A 19,714-nucleotide genomic window follows, 5' to 3' on the forward strand; every position below is an offset into this window, starting at 1 on the left:
GCCTGATTGGAGCTGTAATCCAACTTGCGTATTGTTTGTTTGGAATAGCTGCAAGTTCTTGTTTTCTACTCAGAAGCAGGGGTTCTATTTCACTTCTGAAACAGAGTTGTTAAGAGGGAAACCTGCAATTTAACAGCTGAGAGCCAGACAGATATATTCAGATCCATCCTATTATTCAGTTAATTGAATTGACGATCGAAACGTGTAACGGAGAGCTGGGAACACAAACCTATAGATTAGACTACCTATAAAAGAACTAAAAAGCACCACCCGGTTTAAGAGCTGAAGTCATTTAGGATATCGAGATGTTCATAACGGGTCGATTAAAGGCTCCATCAGTAACTTGGACCTCAAACTGACAGCAGCCGGTGAGTGTGGTGGCTCCAAAGTACCAGACCTAGAAACAGAGAGACTAGAAATAGCCGTGCGAATCAGGAGGGTATAAAGTAATATTTCCGACAAGGAAAACCGGAAACTGCGAGCTCTTGGGGAGGGGTAGTATTGTCTCAGTGCCGCAAAATGGTTGTTCGCGCAGAGTGCTTGAGGGTTCTCCACTAGGGGGCAGTGGAGTCACGCCTGCAAGATTATTTTCTGCCCCAGGGCACAGGGTTGGCGTCGAAGGATCGGAGGCCCGGTACCCTACGTGATAAGGATGGGTTTCTCCACTCCTCGGGGGCTGAAGGATCCTGGTTCGTTTTTGCAATCGGAGATGATTTGGATCATAAAGCACACTGACTGAACAGCGCCTGTGAGGCCGGCTGGAGTCCGTCCCTGGGCTGTAGTGACGCTCACGATGGGAGGATAATTCCTTTGCAGTACCGTTACTGGATGCTTTCGACATTTAGGAGAATTAGCAGGGATGGGCACCTGAACTCCCCTGCCCGCTACCTCCCCGACTGTGACTGTCGTAATTAACTGCGTTAGAGAGGTGTAGTCTTCTGTTCGTTTTGTAAGTTTTAGTTGGTAGTCATGGGCTCATATTTCCAGAGGACCGGAGGCCTCTGCAACTACAGTGGATCTGCATGAACTCGCCACAAGAAAAGATCGCTTTGCTACCTGGAGTCAAACGTAATAGAGTAGGGCTGCGTCTTTTTTTTTCGTAATCCAGGTTTCAGATTAACGGGCACTTTTAAGCCTTTTTTTTATTGGAACAACAAAAGGAAATAACATAAAAACAAGAGTACATATAGCATATCAATAACGTCGTCAGGGGTACCTATTACAATACAAATACGCTTTATGGGAAAACGTTTCGACGGAGTAAAAGAGGATCGAAATGTTTTTACATTTCGAAAAAGTCTGCGAATAACACCTTTATATCTGTTTTGAACCGTTCAAACACAGGACTCTGCCTGAACCGTTTCGCGTGATGTGTAAAATAACGTGCAAGTAAAATAGTCAATTACAGAAGATATTTAACATAACGTCTATTTCTTTCAAAACTACGTCCATAGCACTGAGTCGTATTTAGCGCTCCAAAGTGCAGTTCGTTGCGGTTCTTTGAATAACCACTAGGTGGCAGACATGGCGTATACAATGGACGTTTTGGACCGAATACAGTGGGGTTTATCGCTGAAGAGCTCCCATTTTAACAGGACCGACCATTTGCTAAATACCTGACGCTTTGGCTACTGGCGTTTATTCCGTCATCGGTATTTGTCCAGCATGACTTTTTTAATGGGGAAAAAAAACGTAAATGGTGTAAAAAGAAGAACACGGAGTTGGACAGAAAAGGGATTCGGCACGGGAAGACCGACACGGCACGAGATACCGCCCTTGCAGAAAAGAAGTAGTTGGGGGAGCCGCGTCAGCACGCGTGGGCTGCAAAGCAACGAGTAAGGGGTTTCTTCCCTGCTGGGAAGAGACGAAAGGAAACGCAACGTTTCGGCTGGGGAGCCTTCTTCGGGTGTGATGGCGGAAAATAGGGCAGTCTAGTCGGAGCTCCGAAGGGTGGGTTACGAGGGAGCGAAGGCCGGAGCAGTATCGGTTTGGGGAGCAGGCAGCGATGCGCAGATGCCCGCAGGAACAATGCAGGGCCGGGGCTGTTCTGCACGGACTCCCGGGCTGTGAAGCTTGTCGGACCGTTCCCATCACGGTTTCGTGTTTTGCAATTGGCCAGTTGCACACTAGGCGGCAGCAGGTGTCTCAGTCTTGCCAGGAACAGCCCAAACAGAGACTTGCATGTCCCCCCTACATTACCTGTTCTAAAGGACTGGGGAGACCTGTACATTATTGATCAGTTAAGAAAGAAATCAAGGAAATCCAAATCCCTCAAAAGCTGAAAACGTCTCTTCCATATGAATCCTAAGACCGTACATTTTTATAGTCAACTAAACAGTTCCATTAAGTATCATTTACCAATTAGACATCAGTATTTTTAACAAATCTGAAAATCCGGTTTAGAGACCCCTCTCTAGCTGCAAACACCCGTATGTCCCAGAGGTACAGGGTCTCGAAAGCCCTTCTCCAAACACAGTTGTGTGTATCTGGAGAAGGGGGGCTGTGTATATAAGAACCTGGGCTGCCATCAGCAGTGTAGCAGTTCCCCATCGCTGTGCCATGCTCTCCCTCCGTACTGGGCCACGCTGCTGCTGTCATCATGACAAAAGAGTTGGCCAAAGCTGTCCTCGCCTGAGCTGCAGAAACGGCCCAGCTGAGCTCTCTGCTGAAGCCGAGCAGAGCACAGTCCTGCTGCAGAGCGTGCTACGCGGGGAGGGGGGTTCAGTGTGAGGCAGGTCGGGACAAGTCCCCTAACATCCCCCCCCCCCTCCCTATCCCAGGAAAATTCCACAAACAATACAGAAAAAAACCCTCATCCCCGGGCCTGTTTCACAACCCTCTCTGTACGGAGCGCCGGAGGTGAGATTAAGGAGAGCTGGCCTGCGTCTCGTCGTCTGTGGAAGACTGAAACACCACAGCAGGCCGTCTGCTCCACGCTTCGGACTTTCACTCCTGGCGCTGTGTCCCACCCAGGCTGCGAGACAAGACTGCTCCTGTCTTCTTCAGTGCTTCAGAAGACTGAAATCGAAACGTGCGGCAGGAAAAACGAGGGTTGCGTGCATCGTGGGGTGGTGTGAGTACCACAGCAGGAAGCAAAAACCCACTCTTTGTAGCCTGCATTCCTTCCACCTCAATATTTCCCCCTGATCAATTGTCTTGAGCCTCGCAGGGGGATTTTTTTTGTGTTTCCTCCTTCTTTCTTTTGTGATGAATTCAAATATTCACTTTGCATATCGTTACGGTGTGAAGACAGTGAATCATCCATTTTCAACACGGCGCGAAGCCTAAATGTTTCTCTAAGTACACCCTGATGCCTGAGTGCCAGCGCTCGCACACAGAGAGTCTCCAGGTGGCACAGACTGGCCCCTCTCCCTCAGAGGGCACACATCTGGAGCCCTGGAGGGCTGGCAGGTGGCCAGAGTTCCCAAGCCTCTGTAAACCATCAGCAGTTTAACACCCGTACGAAAATAAACAAAATCCGCATGATTGTGCACATTTTCTCTGGTTTTGAAGTGTTTTTGTTTCAAAGTGTTATAGAAAACCTGCTGGATTTCAACATTTAGAGACCAGTCCTAAGTTTCAAGCTTAGATCAAAGGTTTTGAGAGCAGCAGAGGAAGAAAGTCACCTCTCTAACACAGGGGTTCCCTGTCGTGCTCCTGGGGACCTCCACACTTCCACACAATAAAAAAAGCCCAACCCTTAACAGGCTTAATAATAAGTTTAATTGGAGCTGGTTTCATTGTTTCCTAAACATGTGATAGGCGACCTTTTCACAATTATGTTCCTTCAGAAACCTAACAAACAAACTTGGTAAGGATCCAGTCCAGCAGCTTGTTGGTTCTGTTAAGGAGTCGCTGAAATAAAGAGCTCAGCTGCACTGCACCAGGGCTGAGATCCCCTGCTCTAACCTTAAGTCCAAGGCCCACTCCAGAGAGCAGCAGCTGCTCATGACCCCTGCTGTTGGCCGCTTGGCAGGAGAGCTTAGAGCGAAATGGACGTTTCAGTCCTAAAGGTCTCATTTCTAATTGACCCTCTTTCCTGCCCAAAGAAATATCACTGAGATCCTGTGAAACCCCCAGCGCTCGCGCCTCACGCAGTTGCACCAGCCAGGAAGGGCAGTACGAGGACCGGAGCTGAAGAGTTTTTAATTTTCCACAGGCTGCGGCTGTAATTAGTCACTGTTTAATCTGAGCTGCGCAGCACTTTGCTCTCTGGCAAGGAATGGAAGAGGAACGTTTTTTTCTGAAGTCGTTCCTTGGCGAGCTGTGCGCTGTGCTTGTCCCCCAGAACAGAGCCTCTTTCTATCCGGGCACCACAGCGCTTCTTCGGGAGCAGCAGGATCTTCTTCCCGATGGGGGGGGCGGGGGAGGGCCGCAGGCTGAAAGTCGGGGACCAGACCGTGCTCATCTCTGCAGCGTCGCCCTGCCGGAGACCCAGGGGAGGAGGAGGGGGGGGAGCGGGACAGAGGGTGAGGTGGGCGTTTGATTTGACATTAACAGCTGGGGTGATAATGGCGAGGGGGAAGAGACAGACACTCCTCGTCTCCCGGCGCGCCCCCCCCCCCGCCCCAGCTCGCCTGCCGGCACGTGCCCGACCGAACAATTCAAACAGAACGAAGCAGAAACGCTCTTTCTTTCACACCGATTCCGGCACCCATTGTCCTCTTCGCCGGGCTGAGTGGTGCGTCCATTGAACTTGAAATTAGAATTGGAGATCGGCCGCACGGCTACCATTTGTCATGGGTTTTGTCTTTCGGGGGGTGGGGGATAGAAAATAGCTGTTGACTGGTAGCTGAAGTCAATCTGTTTCCCCAGTAGAGTTTCTCGCCGCCCTCCCTCCTACCCCAGCCAGCCCTCAATCCCCCGAAACACAGCCGTTATATCTGAGCTTTCAACAAAGTGCACAGGGACTCTGTATCGGAGAGAAATATGGCTTATCAACGTTTCGGGTGTACGTTGAGAGCAAGTTTGCCCACTGTATGTTGCAAAGTGTAAATGTAAGATATAGGCAAGAAATCTGAAGAAGCTACTTTTGAAAAGGATTATGGTTTTATATGAGTAAGTCCCCTTTCCAGATGTTGTAGGGAAGCAGTTAAAAAAAAAAAAGCAAACAAGTTATGAGGCCATACAGTTGAAAGCACAGAATGTAGATCAGGGGAAGTTATGTTAAAATCATACAATGCACGAGTGAAGATCTCATTTAGAATATTGTGGATGAATTCGGCTGCTGTGTTGCAAAATAAGCTGTGCTGCTCTGCAATCATTCTAGAGAAGAGCAACCAGGTATATTCTCTGACTTAAAGAAGAGTCCTACACCGACAGGCTAAAAAATTCTGAACTCAACTGAATCTTGAGCAGAGAAGACTAAGAGGGTAACGTGGTCCCAGTTTTCAAAATCCTCAGAGGTACTGAGAGACTCTACCTAGCGGGTAGATGGAAAAAGACACTCAATTCTTCAGAATCAACAGTAAAGCATGAACCTGAGTACACCTACAGAACCTACCATGATTTCACCAGGCTTTGCTGTAATTCACTTTGTCTTTATCATGGTGTACCAAAGTAGAATTTAATAAGGGTGTATGTACAATTAGTTAGGATCAAGCATTTAGGATATGGTTTGCCATAATCCATCATGTTTAAGAGCATCCCAGAAGTGGGTTTTGCGTTAATGTGAAGCTTTCTCCTTTCTCGTAAAGAAGAACTTTAATAAAACAAACAAGTGACAAAGCATGAGACTCGGAGATAAAACGTCCAGCATGCCCAGACACGAATACCTCCTTCACGAGTCCTGTCTGACAGCTCTGCTTTGTGTTCAAGCGCTGCAGCAGCTACTGCCGCAGAACCTGAGAAGAGAGTTTTAAGTGTTGCCTGTTTTAATGCTCCAGGATATAAGGTATGACATTTTATTCTTATCTTCAATTCACTCCCCCCCCTGCCCCCACCACCACCATTTAATTTCTTACAACATTAACTTCTTCCCTCCTGGAATCTCAGAGAAGCGTGCTGTTCAATAGTCTCAAACACATAAACAAAAACATTTGCACAGGTTCTCAAACGCTGTTTGATCATTCTGTGGCCGGCACTGCAGTGCAGTGGTTTGCATTGCTGCCTTGCAGTGTTGGGGCCCTGGGTGTAATTCTGGACCAGGGGTGCATCTGTGTGTGTGCCCTGTTGCTCCAGCTCCCCTGCGACCCTGAACTGGATAATGTGTCCAGAAACTGGATGAGCTGTTGATGATCTTGCAAAAACTGGGGACCAAAGTCTGCAGATACTGTATCTCATTCTTGAAGTCCCTTGCCTCCATTTTGTCTGGTTTTCCTTAGAATTATTACTGCTCATAGGATGAAAGAGCATTCAGAAAATGCAAAAAGGTCTTGTTGGTAAGTGAATCAAATCCAAGAGTGCAAATACGTCTGTCTGCGTTGTTCTTATAAAGATTCTCTTCTTTCACAAGATTTCATCTTGTGAAATCTTCTTATTTATTGTTGTAGTCTTCTTATTTATTGTTATTGTCATCCTGTAAAGCGCTTTGAGAAACCACCTTTAATATTCTATATTTATATATATATAAAATAAAGTTTATTATTATTATTATTATTATTATTTATTGCTTAATGTATCATGTATATTTCCAGGTACAGTATATGCAGTCTACTTGTGCTGGAATTCACATGTGTGGGGATGGGGGCATAATGATTCCAACTAAAACTGGGATCTTGAATACAGATAGTCAAATATTGGTAACAAGCTAATTACATTTTTTAATACCACAGACTGCAGGCTTCTGTGGAACAGAATACATTGAATTCTACAGGGTTTCAGACAATTTGTTTTTGTTAAAAAATACATTGCGAGTGAAACAACATGCTGATGTAGACAGATGTGTGTATTCCAAGTTGAGAGCCAAGCTTGCAAAAGCTAAACACGCAATCTGTGAACGTCATTAAGTACACCTAGAATATAACTAGGGGACCTTTGTGGTACTTTGGGTTTGTATTGGGTTTGTCTTTTTGAAGAGCTCCAGAGTGAAAATGTGCAATTTCCACTCAGGGCACAAGCACTGGGAAATGAGCGTGCCGGTGGTAATTTAATCAACACCCCCACACACAAGCACCCCCCACTGACGCCCCAGAGGCAGGGCTTCATTGTTCCTGCCAGGACTTGGCAAAACCTCTTTCACTGCAGCCTGTCCTGTGAATCACCAGCTCCTTGTCAGAGGCCATTGTTGCTGAAGAGATTAGACCTGTCTTTAATTACCTTCATAATGAGTCCACAAGATGGCTCTGTAAAATCTGACTGTATCATTGAAAGCGAAGTGACAGAACTGATCATTAATCAATCAAGTATAAACAAAGCCAAGCATTAACCTCCTAGCTATTGTCCTAACAAGTTACTTATGTAAACATCAGTAGTTCGGTTATATTGCATTTGCTGAGCTGAAGTGTTTTCTGATCGTAACTGTTAAGCATGTGAGGGGTTGCATTGATCATTAAACAGTCTTCAGCTACAGGTTTTAATATACTGTATACATAAAACATAGGTGGGTCAGAAGCCTTTAATCAAAATAAGGAGTGTGAACAGTTAATATAATAATATTAGTTTATATGCAATCTGAATTTTGACTAGATTATTAATGACAGATTTTACTAAGCGTGTGCTTTATCTAGATCAGCAGTTCAACCCTGGTCCAGGAAGAACTCTGTCTTGTCTGCCTGTTTCCATTCCAGCTGAGCTGTAAATCTCCAGTGCTAATTGCTGACTTGCTTGATAGCTTGCTGAAAGTTTGATTAAAGTTTCTTCGCTCAGCCCTGAGTATTTGAAAACTTCACTTCAAGGGTCTTGTTTCCGACTGCTTCAGCACACAGAGCTTCATGCAGCCTCTGACTAAACAGCTCTTACTGACTGCTCAATTGATTCATCACTAATCAGCTAATCGATTAAAGAGACGGGAAAGAATGACAGTCATACAGAGGTCCAGTTGATTACATTTCAGGCAATACATCTGAAATGAAGGCACTTCTGAAACTCTTTGAATTGTCTAACAGTTCCATTTTTTTCAGTCCAGTGCTCCTGTGAGAAAAGTGTCTCTGGGAGTCTTTCTGGAGTTAGTTTTCCTGGGCCTGCAGGGTTGTGCATTGCTCTTAGATGTACTGAGCAAATGTACATATACTGCATGTCCCAAACAGAAATCAATTAACCTGTGATCAAGAATTCAACTGGAGTAAAAACCGAAAGGCACAGAGAACACAGGTCTGAGAACCACTTGAATACAACTAAAAATAAAATTACTGCAGTAAAATATTTTATATTTGCATGCAGAATTTTATTCAGTCGGCCTGCTAATACTAACTAAATAATCATTATCTCCACCATCGAAATGTTAATTATTACAGAATAGCTCATCAAGAGCTTGATTCGATTATTTAAATATTATGCAGATCCCAGCTATCTAGGCCAGTCTTGTTTCCAGGGGAGACAATCTAATTATGACACAGTGCTGTCTCCTGCATGCTGGTGCCACAGGTCTCAGTCCGTCAGTCATATCTCCCCAAAAGTAAGTGCTCTGTAAACTCCAGGCAGTGATCAGGGAAACTGATACAGCCCGCTTGAGGGTTCCAGGATAGCAGACTGAGCTCAAATATCTGTGCTGCAGGGCACCCCCGGTGTGTGAGAGTTATCACAATGATCTCACAAAGAAAATGGGGCCCCTAGTAATATTGTCAATAATATTCAGGGGACCGGTCTCCCCTCGTAGTTCCAAATATGCCTGCAGTTAGTACATAAAACACATTTATTGATGCATGAAATGTAAAAACCTCCATAAAACCCACCTATCTTTAGGACTAGTTTGAATGACCCAGTAGTTTAGTGGTAAATTAACATACATTAAGTGTTGTAGTCACATTCATATGCATTGACACCCCCTTCTCCAACAGCATTACTTACTAATGAATTGCACTAAGTAAATTATTGAATAGCATTGTTAGAGATGCATGATCTCAATGCATACGTCTCTGACTGCTTGTGTAAATAAATAAGCAAAGGCTGTGATATGTTTTGGCACTATTCTTCATTCTTGGGAAAGATACCAGGCTGGCTTATCTTGATGACTGGCATTTGAATATTTCAGGTTTTTCTCAGTTCTCACGGACATGAATATGCAGGCTGTTTAAACCACAGCAATGTCTTGTACGGATTACACAACCACGATGGAGGCCTCATTCTTGGCTTTCAGCAGAGGGCAGGCTGGTGTTCCACGCCAGCAGTGTGAGCTAGCGTCAGCCAGAGCAGGCTTGGTGAGCCCTCCCGGTGAGAGCAGGCTGCGCACAGCACAGGCCCTGCAGCTGCTGCAGGGGTGTCCCCAGGTGAGGTGCCCCAGAATAGGAGCACATATTCAGACTGATTGATCAACACAGCCCCATTCATCTTCTTTTCCAGGTGGCCAGTAAACTGGAGGCTGACTCACATTGTCGGCTGACCAAGGAGCTACGGGACTTTTCTGCTACGTGTTATCCCTAGTGTAATAATGAGAATTCTGTCTATTTTTAAATCATCTAATAATTTGTGATTGACCTGGGCCTTGTGTAAGAATAGAATGAAAGATACTGTACAAGATACTTTAACCACTGCATTCCCCATGCTTTGACTTTCTAGATATGAGGGTTAAGCTCAAAAGCCTAATTTTCATAAATAGTAGACTGAGGTCAAAGAAGAAAAAGTCTCATCTTCTCAGGAGAGTGAACCAGTTTGACATGACTTAAGGGTTCCACAGCTCTTTGGATGTAGTGATGCTATTTTTGAAGATTATAACAAAAGGGGAAGACAGCAGAGGATGCTTTTCCCCTGAGCTGCACACAGCTGAGAAAGTACGGTTTAACATGTTCTTTCCGACGGTTCAGGTAGTCATAGAGTTTTAGTCAAAACTGGTCTTGTTACGGATGGTTTGTAGCTGGTTCATTCTCCTGAGAAGATGAGGCTCAACCATCTTATCTATAGAGTCAAAGTCAGGAGACACGGCGCAGTATTTTCCCACTGTTCGCAGTATCTTGTGTTTGCACCACCATCGGTTTATTTAAGCAAGAGGATTGCTCTTGGGTTTTTCCTTGGACAAGATTAGGAGAGCAAACAATAAATCTGATAAAAGGTACTGTAAACTCGTTGAAGGGCAGTGCCTTAACTTCAGTGGCTGTACAAAGCCTCAGAATGTGTCTAGAAGTTCCTGGAGGTCACCTTGATGACCACTCGGTGTTCAGAGACTGAACACAGAAGCAAAACACTCTCTGCCATATTATGTTGTCAGTTTTGAAAGTCAGTTTTGACCATGTTGTCAGTCTTCAGGAAGGCTGATATTACCCACATGTGGAATCAGAAAAAGTGTCTGGGACGCAAACGTTTGGGGGTTTTAAAATATCTGTGGCATTAGGCAGGCTCTCGAGCGGTTTTTGTGAGCCCAGGTTGTACACCACGATTTAAGTATCGCGGGTTCAAGCCTGGGATACACCACTTCCCAGAATGGAGGCGCAGAACCGGCTGAGTGCTGCTGAGGCTGGGCTGAGATTCATCTGTTTCTGCAGGGCTTCCCTCTGCTTCAGTCAACAATCCCTGTGATTCCTAGGGGCTTTCAGGCCCGTGGTGCTGTAGGTGAGGGATGCCTGACCATTTCTTAACATGAGTGAAGGCGGGCGCAGAAGAATGCTTGGCCAGTGTGAATACAGTCAGATGAGCACAGTTAATCTCTTTGAAAAGATGGTGCCTTTAACCTCTGATGAGTTCAATGACAAGAGGTCTGGTAGAGTCTGCATACACTTCCTAATTCTTCCTGTGTGCGGCTGCAGGGTTTGTAGTTTTCCTGCCGATGCTTATTCCAAAGTATGTTTTTTATATACAGCAAAAATACATGGAAATTGTTAGAAATCTGGCATCATCGGGAAACAATATGTCCAACTACTATTTGAGGCTACCCTCGTGAATCAGGCGCTTTCGGGAGATGCATAAAAAGAAAAGATTTCCATTCGCCAAACAGCAACTAATTCGCTCCCACATCCGAGGTATGTCATGAAACTGAAGCTGAATCTTTGGACAACAGCCCAACAAGACTGGAAGTGTCTTCCTGAGGCTGTCCAAGCAAAAGGATGGTTTGCCAAATATATGAATACATCTGAACATCATGCAATCAGAAGAACATGCAACTCTTTTTCACATGTTGTCTGTTCATCTACAATATGTAGACTGTTATCAAACGTTTTCAGGTTTATCGAATGGAGAAACACTAAAACCACACATGGGCACACTCAGATTTATGCGTACATTTGCAGGCTTTTGTATGCAACTGTGTGTGAGCTGTGCCTACTGCATATTAAATGGATTTGCTGAATAAAAAATTCACAGCACAAAGGGAAGTGTGCCGCATTCACCGGCCCCAGCTTAGGGATGAGGGATGAGGCCCGATTACGACTCTCCCCTTTGTGGAAGCTCTGTTCTAAGCAGGGGTGATCACCATTTTAATGAGCGTACGCCGCGAGCCTCCTCACACAGCGCGTGGAAGGTGTCACCGCGGGGAAGTGACTTCGCTGAATGGAGCCTGGACCCAGCAGAAAGGCCCAGTGCACACCCACCTGCCCTCTGACCCCAGGCGTCTAGCCGGCCCCTTCCCCTGCTTTCACGGGACGCCCAAGCCGCTGCTTGGTCGGGGAGCGGCGCTGGCAGCTGGCAGCCTCGGGTGGAGGAGGAGGCTGTTGAAAAGGGGGGAGGGCGGGCGAGGGTGTGTGTGTGTGTGTTAAGACCTGAGCTAGATGCTGCCAGGAGAGAGAGAGAGATAACATAAACTGGAATGCTACAGAACCCGAAACAGACAATACACACTAGCTGAACATTTGACCACAATAAAAAATAACAAACAGAAACAGACCCTAACGAAGTACAGGCTCAGTGACCACAGCCTGGCCATAGAAACTGGGCGACACAGGCAGACCTGGCTGCCCAGAGAGGACAGGCTGTGCTCCCACTGCCAGCGGGGAGAAATAGAGACAGAGGCGCACTTCCTACTGCACTGTGACAGATACTCTGGGATTAGAGGAACATTCTTCCCGAAATTCAGAAATCTAATCCCAGAGTTCCCACACCTGCCAGAACCACAATGGGTCCCAATCCTACTGGGAGAGGGAGGAGGGAACTCAGTTGAGCTGGCAGCCCAGTATGTGATCTCCTGTCACAGCCTGAGGAACAGTGAGTCTGTCTCCCAATAATGCTCCAGCTGCCTACAGTATATGTCAATATTTTATGATATGTCTTTGTTGTAAATGTCTGTAATATGTCTGTAGATTTTATTTTACTTCTGTTTTTTGTTTTGTTTAATGTAAATATCATTACTTTCATTTGCTTTGGCAACACCTTGAATTGAATTGAGAGAGAGAGAGAGGCTCCACCTTATCAAAATCACTTGTCAAAGCACGCGGACAATGGGCCTTCCCTCTCAGCCTGTCAGCGCTCCATTGAAGAAGCTGTAAATCTCCATCTGTCCGCCCTGGAGCCCCAGTCGCTGGTCATCAGCCGCGGCAGCCTAGACCTTGACCTGCCGTGACCCCGAGAGCGTGCCTCCTGCGCCCTGGCTGACAAAGCTGCAGGCTGCGCGGCCCTCCTCTCCCTCTCCGCTCTGAATGAAACAAAGCTGTTTAATTTTGCATGAGCCGCTGGGCGGAACATATGCTGGGCCCATGCTGCAGTTGCACAGGGACACTGGCCTGGCCAAACACATGGGGCTAGCAAGGCTACCCTTCTCCTCTTGTTTATGACCCTCTCCAGCTATAAATCATGGTAGAAACACGGAGATGGAGAGTGTAGTTGCTTTTAGATTGTCGTTAAGTGGGCCACTAATCTTCACCTCCCAGAGACTTCCCTCCCCGCCTGGCAGAGTTCGCCTCTGCGCCAGTCATTAGGTTTATGTCCTTATTTTCTGCTCTGCCGTTAGTCAGTGCTCATGGGCCCTTTTGAAAGATGATTGCGACCGAAGTTTCAAGTCATTTAAATAAATGATGATCTGAAAGCTTTTTTTAGGCCCCAAACTTTTTCATTACCGGGTTTTTTTTTAACAATATCAGAGAGTTTTATATCGGACTGCTTTCTATCAATGAGGTGGCTGTAGCAAGATCTTTATGACAAATGATCCGTCGTGAAACTGACCGAAGTGGGGGCCAGGAATGACATCCTAAACTCAGAGCCAAACCGCATGGCAGATCCTGAGCACTTTCACTTTTCTCCTCTGTGTGATCAGACGAATATCTGCACAAGGCAGCCTGTGCTTTGCTTATTGTCTTGTACATTTGTTTTTAGTTCCCAGTGGATACTGCTGTGACTGAAGACACTGTAAGAGAAATGCGGCAAAGAGCAGGAACCCTCCTGAAGATCATGCAGGTGAACAACGGTGCCGCGCTTGACGAAGGAGATGCTCTGGAGGTTCTTATTTCTTTTCCAGTCGGTGGGATGGTCCCTACTGTCAATGGGGGCGACTGGCAGGGAGTTAGAAAAACAGCAGGAGCTCAAATCAGGAGGACAGCCAAAGGCCACGTACAGTGCAGGCTGGTACAGGTTTGGAAAACAATTCTGTGAGCAAGAAGCGATAAAGTCATAAACTGCTTCAGTCCCTCAGATCACAAGCACAGAAGTGAGGTGTCACATGACGACTGAAAAGGGCCTCGTTTTTGTCCCTGCTTGGGGCCTGTGAAGCAGAAAACAGACTAATAGGTTTAACAGCTATAAATATATCAGTGGTCAGGGAGCAAAACGCATTCTTTATCTGTGACAAGATGGACTGACTGCCCGTGTGTTGAGCCGGGTGTGAGACAAGTCCAGGTTTGCAGTGAATTCAAGGAAATGAGCCATAAAAATAGCACTGTTTGGGTGAGATGCGTGACCAGATATGAACGCACTCTTCCCGATATAGACTCTAGGAATCCGGTAAACACAGAAGGTGTTTTCACTGTTCTTGCTTTGTTTAAGGATGAGAACCCGAGGCAGGGAGGCTTCAAAGGAAACGTGGTGTGACGCAGAGCGAGAAAGACCCCTCTGGCCGCAGAAGTCACTAGAAGAAGAGGGAGAGTGGGGCTGTCCTGTAGCTGGGCTACCGGAGCAATGATCCAGGAATGCAGATGTCCTCAGCTCCTACACAGGCACGTGCCAGCCCTGTGTGAAGGATCACTCTGACTTCGCTGTGCCCCGTGCGTCACACAAACAGACTCCTCCAGTCCCTCTGTTTCTCTCATAGTTTACGGGCGCTGTAATCTACGGGAGTTTTAATGTGCTGTACTCTGGCTGGAGAGGCCCTCCTTGTCGAGCTCCAGCCCCGATGCGAATCTCTAAGGGAGCCCCATTGTGCTAAAGGAGGACTCCTCTCACCCCTCACCCCCACCCTCCTTCCAGGGAAATAGAATCCCTCAGGCTGCACTGCTCCGCAAGTCGGATCCACAGCCAGGTGGTCACTGATGGAAAATCTCATCAGTGACGGCTGGAGCCCCCCGCGCAGGGGGTCTTTGACACTGGAACACATGCAGCGCTCTTGTAGTGTTCGCTCCAATTAAGGCACGTGCTCCGAATCCTGTGCAAATGTTAAAGCGCGGCACTCAGCTGATGGGAGGTCATTCAGGCTCAAATACGCCTGTGTATTTTTTTTTGGGGGGGGGGAGGGGGTAGGAGGGGGAGGGACTGTATTCAGGGATGTTCTTTTCCGTAGCAAGTCGGCCTGTCTTGAACAGAACTGATATGTAAGCAAAGTCCACTAAGCGTAACGAGAGCTGTAGTAAGAGTTCCTTTAACTAAATGATGATAAAAAACAGCTGTGTTGTAAATAGAACCTTTACAAGTAACTTCTCTTTACAGCAAGAGAAAACAAAGTTAACAAGGAGAAGAGGTAACAAGAAACTAAAGGACTGATTAACTTCCTTAACACAGCCTGAGTCCTCGGGGTTCTGGTGTATGATGCCCTGACAGGGGGATTTCAATGAAATACCCACTGGGCAACACCGACATTGCTGTCTGTCTGAGTGGAAAGCTCTGTGAAAGTCAGAAGTTCTCCAGGAGGCTGACCCTATATAAGTTTTATGCCCCACGTGTTACAGGGCTTTTCAGAGCCCTTAGGTCACATCTTCTCTGGAAGGTTCTGAGCCGGACTGGTCGCAGGGAATAATAATACAATTCAGGGAGACTGAACAAGCCCAAAGCTGAGTTCATCCAGGACGCTGGAGTTAATACCCCTACTCTTACAGTCTATCTTACACAGGGATCTATGAAGCCGAGGACGTACAGTAATCGTCTCATTTGGAGGACTGGACCTCCTTCAGCTGTGTCCTGTTACCATACTGGGTTTGGAATTTCTGGTCCCGGGGGAAGAGCACCCCCTACTTGTCCACCAACATCCCTTTCGCCAGCAGCCTCGTTTTCTTTGCTGGTCTCTCATTCCAGCAGGAACCAGGAGCAGCCTCTGAGTTCTGGGGAGAGCAGGCTAGAAGATAGTTAGACTGCTGAAGTACGAACAGGAGTAGTGAATGACTGCAGGCACCTTTCTGATAAAAGATACACTGCACCTTTTTAACCAGTGGATAAACCAGCAGAATGTGTCCCCTACTTTATATATGAGTGACATACTGTACATACTGTGTTAGCTCACATCAAACTAGGGCCTACATATTCTTTAATGAGTATCTGAATATGCAGTATTGCTTTCTTACCGCTGCACAGCACAAAGTCAATAAATTCTGGATCAGTTTTTAGCAAACGAGATGCAATCCTCATCAAACCTTTCTGTAGTGAACGTTTTTTTTTTCAGCAGAACAGAGTTCTGTATAATATATATATATAGGTCACAGCAAAACACACGTTGGATGGCGAATCTTCCGTGTAATCGGCTCAGGAATTCGAGGGGAAACCACAGAAAATACCGAGTCGCTTTTTCTTTCCTGTGGAAAACCTTTAGAAGGAAATGTAAACCAGTCATGACTGATGAGACAGAAAGATAAAAAGGGCATTTTTATTTTTGTATGCCATTGTGACATATGTGACTTAACCCTTTTTGATCACCTCAGTGCGAGGGGGTTCTCACTGTGGAGGTGTGTCAAAACAGCCCTTCACGTTGAAATGTATTAAACCTCCTGATTCAGAGATTAAATCGCAATTTGCGCAATAGTGTAGCACACGCAGGTGCAACACCTGGACTGTCCAGTACTGATTCCGGGGTTGGCCTGACTATTGCTTTAGGTGCACACGTGGACTGTGGTGCCCCGCCACGCGTGATTCCCCGGTAGGCATATGGGGGAATCGATCGCGTTCACTCGCTAATCGACAACAAGATTTCCTTTGGGAGGCATGCGGAAAAGTAGGGAGGCCCGTTTCCGCCAGGGAGTAAAAAAACCGCGCTATGACCTTTTTTAAGTATAAAATGACATACAATGGAAATATGGAAATATGTCGCAAATGTGAGATACTAAGTCGCAATTCTGAGATACCATAGCGCGTTTTTTTAATCCCTGGCGGAAACGGGCTTCATAGTAAGGACTACGTCACCAAATTTGCAGAGCAATTAAAATACGTTTAGGTGAAGGGGTTTTGTCTCCGGAAAACTGAACATCACAAAGTTTCCATGTTGCTCTTGATGTGGTTTTGCATGTTTTTCTTGAATATAAAAAAAAATCTCTGTAAGACAAGGATACTTTCCAGCTAAAATGCACCTTTTTTTTCCAGAATGTGTTACGTCATCAACAATGAACTGCCTCCGTCCAAAAAAAATCAACATTTACACTTTTCTTAGTCATGCCCTGTGTTACTGATGTTTTATTCAGTTACACTGTTAAACTATTTTGAGTTATACATAATGTGATGGTTAAGAAAAAAAAAACTTTGAAAAAGAGAAAATCCGTCCACGATCCTTACAGGCAGAATGTTGAACCACCCTACAGTTACAATACCATGCGAGTCAGCGAACAGGTTTTTACTTTTTCAGATATCCATTCACGTCTGGTGAGTGAATTGTTATAAACAGTCTGAACAAATTGTAAATCCAATGCCCAGAGGAAAATGTAAAAATAACCTTACACTGTATCTTGACAGAGGGCTTTTCGGCTAGCCTGATTGGCATTGAGAGCTATAAAAAACATACGTTTTAAATCATTTAAAATAAATCTCTGGATATGGCATCATATGATGTCACAAGTGATCATACTAGTTCGTTCCTCCCTGACGGAATGTTGTTGTGCTTCATCAAGCTGTGGCAAGAATTCACAAATGATAAAGGATGCATGTTTACAAAAAAAAAGGCTGGAGTTTAACCAGTGAATTTTTGTTAAAGGAAAGCCTCAGGATTACACTCCTGGTTATGACAAAGGGAGTCGCAGTAAGCTTCTAAGTCCTTCACCTGACTGTTTGTTCTCTCTGTGTTGGGAGACATTTGGTTTTCCTGTTCAAAATCTCTTCTCAACTTATTGTGAAGAAAAATGGTGCCTGATTGTCAGGACCGTGCACACGCTGAGACACAGTACAACACCGGAACACTGTTACAGCCATCAAGCCCTGAGGAATTTAACGTTGTGCATATTTGGTTTCTTCACATCAGTTGAATAATCTCTTAGGACATCCTACGTCACCTGTTATTTAAAGATTAGACACACTTCTTCAAGTTATTGATCACTTAAGGAAGTCATCTGTTCAATGGAGTCAAATCTGGACCTTGAAGACTAAAGGTCATTCTAGATTTTATTCCAAATTATCTTTAAATTACTTAATTGAAAATATCATCTTTTCAAATGAGCATGATTAAATTTGCCTTTTGAAATTGATTATTTATTAGCTGCCTACAAAACATGCTGAACGTGGGGCTCTCTAGGACCAGGGCTGTAGACCCCCGGTCTAAATCAACATTTCACAAGTGGTACTTTACAAATCCTTTCAAAGTGAACCTCCAAGGACCAGGTGGAGTCAGCCTTGGTTTATAACCTCAGCAGCAGGTGTAAATCTCCAAGCCATCAAAAACCTGCCTGAAGTCTGCAACTGAATTCGCCTGCCAGTGAATTCCATGTCACAACTTTAAAATGACCTTTCCCTTTCAGTTCTCTTTTCAGGTCTGGTGCTCAGCACTTTGTGTCCTTTGTGATCTCAGTTTATATCTGTGTGCCTGGTATTTGCACACAGATAGAAAAGAAAGCAAGTTAAGGCCTGAAACCTGACAAACAAGAGCTCGGAGGCGGAGGATAATACCTGCTCTATTATTCTTATTTTGTGTCGTTCGACATTCAGCTGTGAAGTCATGATGAAACTGTAACGAGAAGCGCTAACGGACACTACAAGGCCTCAATTTCGAAGTCACAAGGTCCTTTCTCGTTTCAGTGCCTTGTCAGTTTCCGCTGTCATCGCCCGTGGTTTTGTGTCACCGGTCGGCTACGTCACGACTCCTCTCGAGGAAGAATCCGACGAGACACAGAACGTATTGTGGCTGCCCTCGGGCCCAGGCCTGCACACAAAGACCTTGGGATATTTGCTGAAGGTCGGGCAGTGTACATTTCAGGGGGGAGAGAGAGTTTACGGTTGTGCTATGGAGACCCTCCCTGGTTTAGCTGGAGAAACCTCCTGGATTAGCAGGGTTAGCAAATCCTTTTATAGCTCTAAGGATGCAAGTTTGCCCCACTCGTCTCGTTTCCAGACTAGCTCTCCATACAGCTCACTGTCTTCTTAGACATTCTGCTTTCTCTCTTTTGTGCTGAGATTGAGGTTCCGGTGCACACGAAAAACTGCAGGACACTCTTGGCCCCACAAGTGATGTGAAACTGAGCAGTTTACCGTCACTGGTGGCACCTGAGAGCTGTGGACATGAACAGGGCCCTGCTCTCTCTCAGTGGGGGTTGTCAGGTCTGGAGGCATCCCTGATCTGGAGTATCTGGAGGCTGAGGCAAACGGCTTCCACACAGCGAGGGGAGCAGAATGGAGATGAGCTCCGATTCGCAACAAAGCCAAGTGTTGTAAATTTAGAATGGATTGACTGCACACCAGGGTCCGTCATGAGTCAGACAGGAAGACAGCATCTTTAGTTTTGATGCAGGATCAAGCACTCGGCCCTCAACCAAAATGTTTCTTTTTAGAATTTTTTTTTTTTCAGGAAAAGAAAAGAGCAGAGCCTTCGGCCTCTGTGATCATGGCCACCGTTCTTTTAGGAACACATCGTAACATTCACAAGAGCTCATTTTTAAACACCATGCCAATGAAATAACCGTCAGCTCGGCTTGGGCCAGATCCCACACTCGGCTTGGGCTCGCTTCCAGCAGGTAATTAAATAAATGAACCGGAGAGGGAGAGAGGCGTGTAATGACGGCGTCTTGACAGCCATAATTAGATGAGATAACGTTCACCAGCCGGCAAGGATCGAAAATGCTCTCCTCTTGAGCAGGTGTGAGCGGGGGACAAACGCACTGCTCTTGTGGTGAAGCTGAACGCCCCTGCGCACATGCAAAAAGCACTTCCTTCTTCCGCGAAAAACCTGCCCCCCACCTGGCCAAGAAAGTAACCCTTGGGCAAAAGTTTAAAAAGCAATAGGACTTTATAATTCACAGGGAAAAAAAACCCACCAAAGTTCGTCTTGGGAGAATATTCAGGTAGGTGATCATAAATACATATTTAGTCAATTAAAGAGCACTCCCCCTATACGTGAGATGCAGTGTCAGCATGTTTTTTTTTTCCCCCT

Source organism: Lepisosteus oculatus, chromosome 16 (assembly GCF_040954835.1).
Source record: "Lepisosteus oculatus isolate fLepOcu1 chromosome 16, fLepOcu1.hap2, whole genome shotgun sequence".
NCBI lineage: Eukaryota > Metazoa > Chordata > Actinopteri > Semionotiformes > Lepisosteidae > Lepisosteus > Lepisosteus oculatus.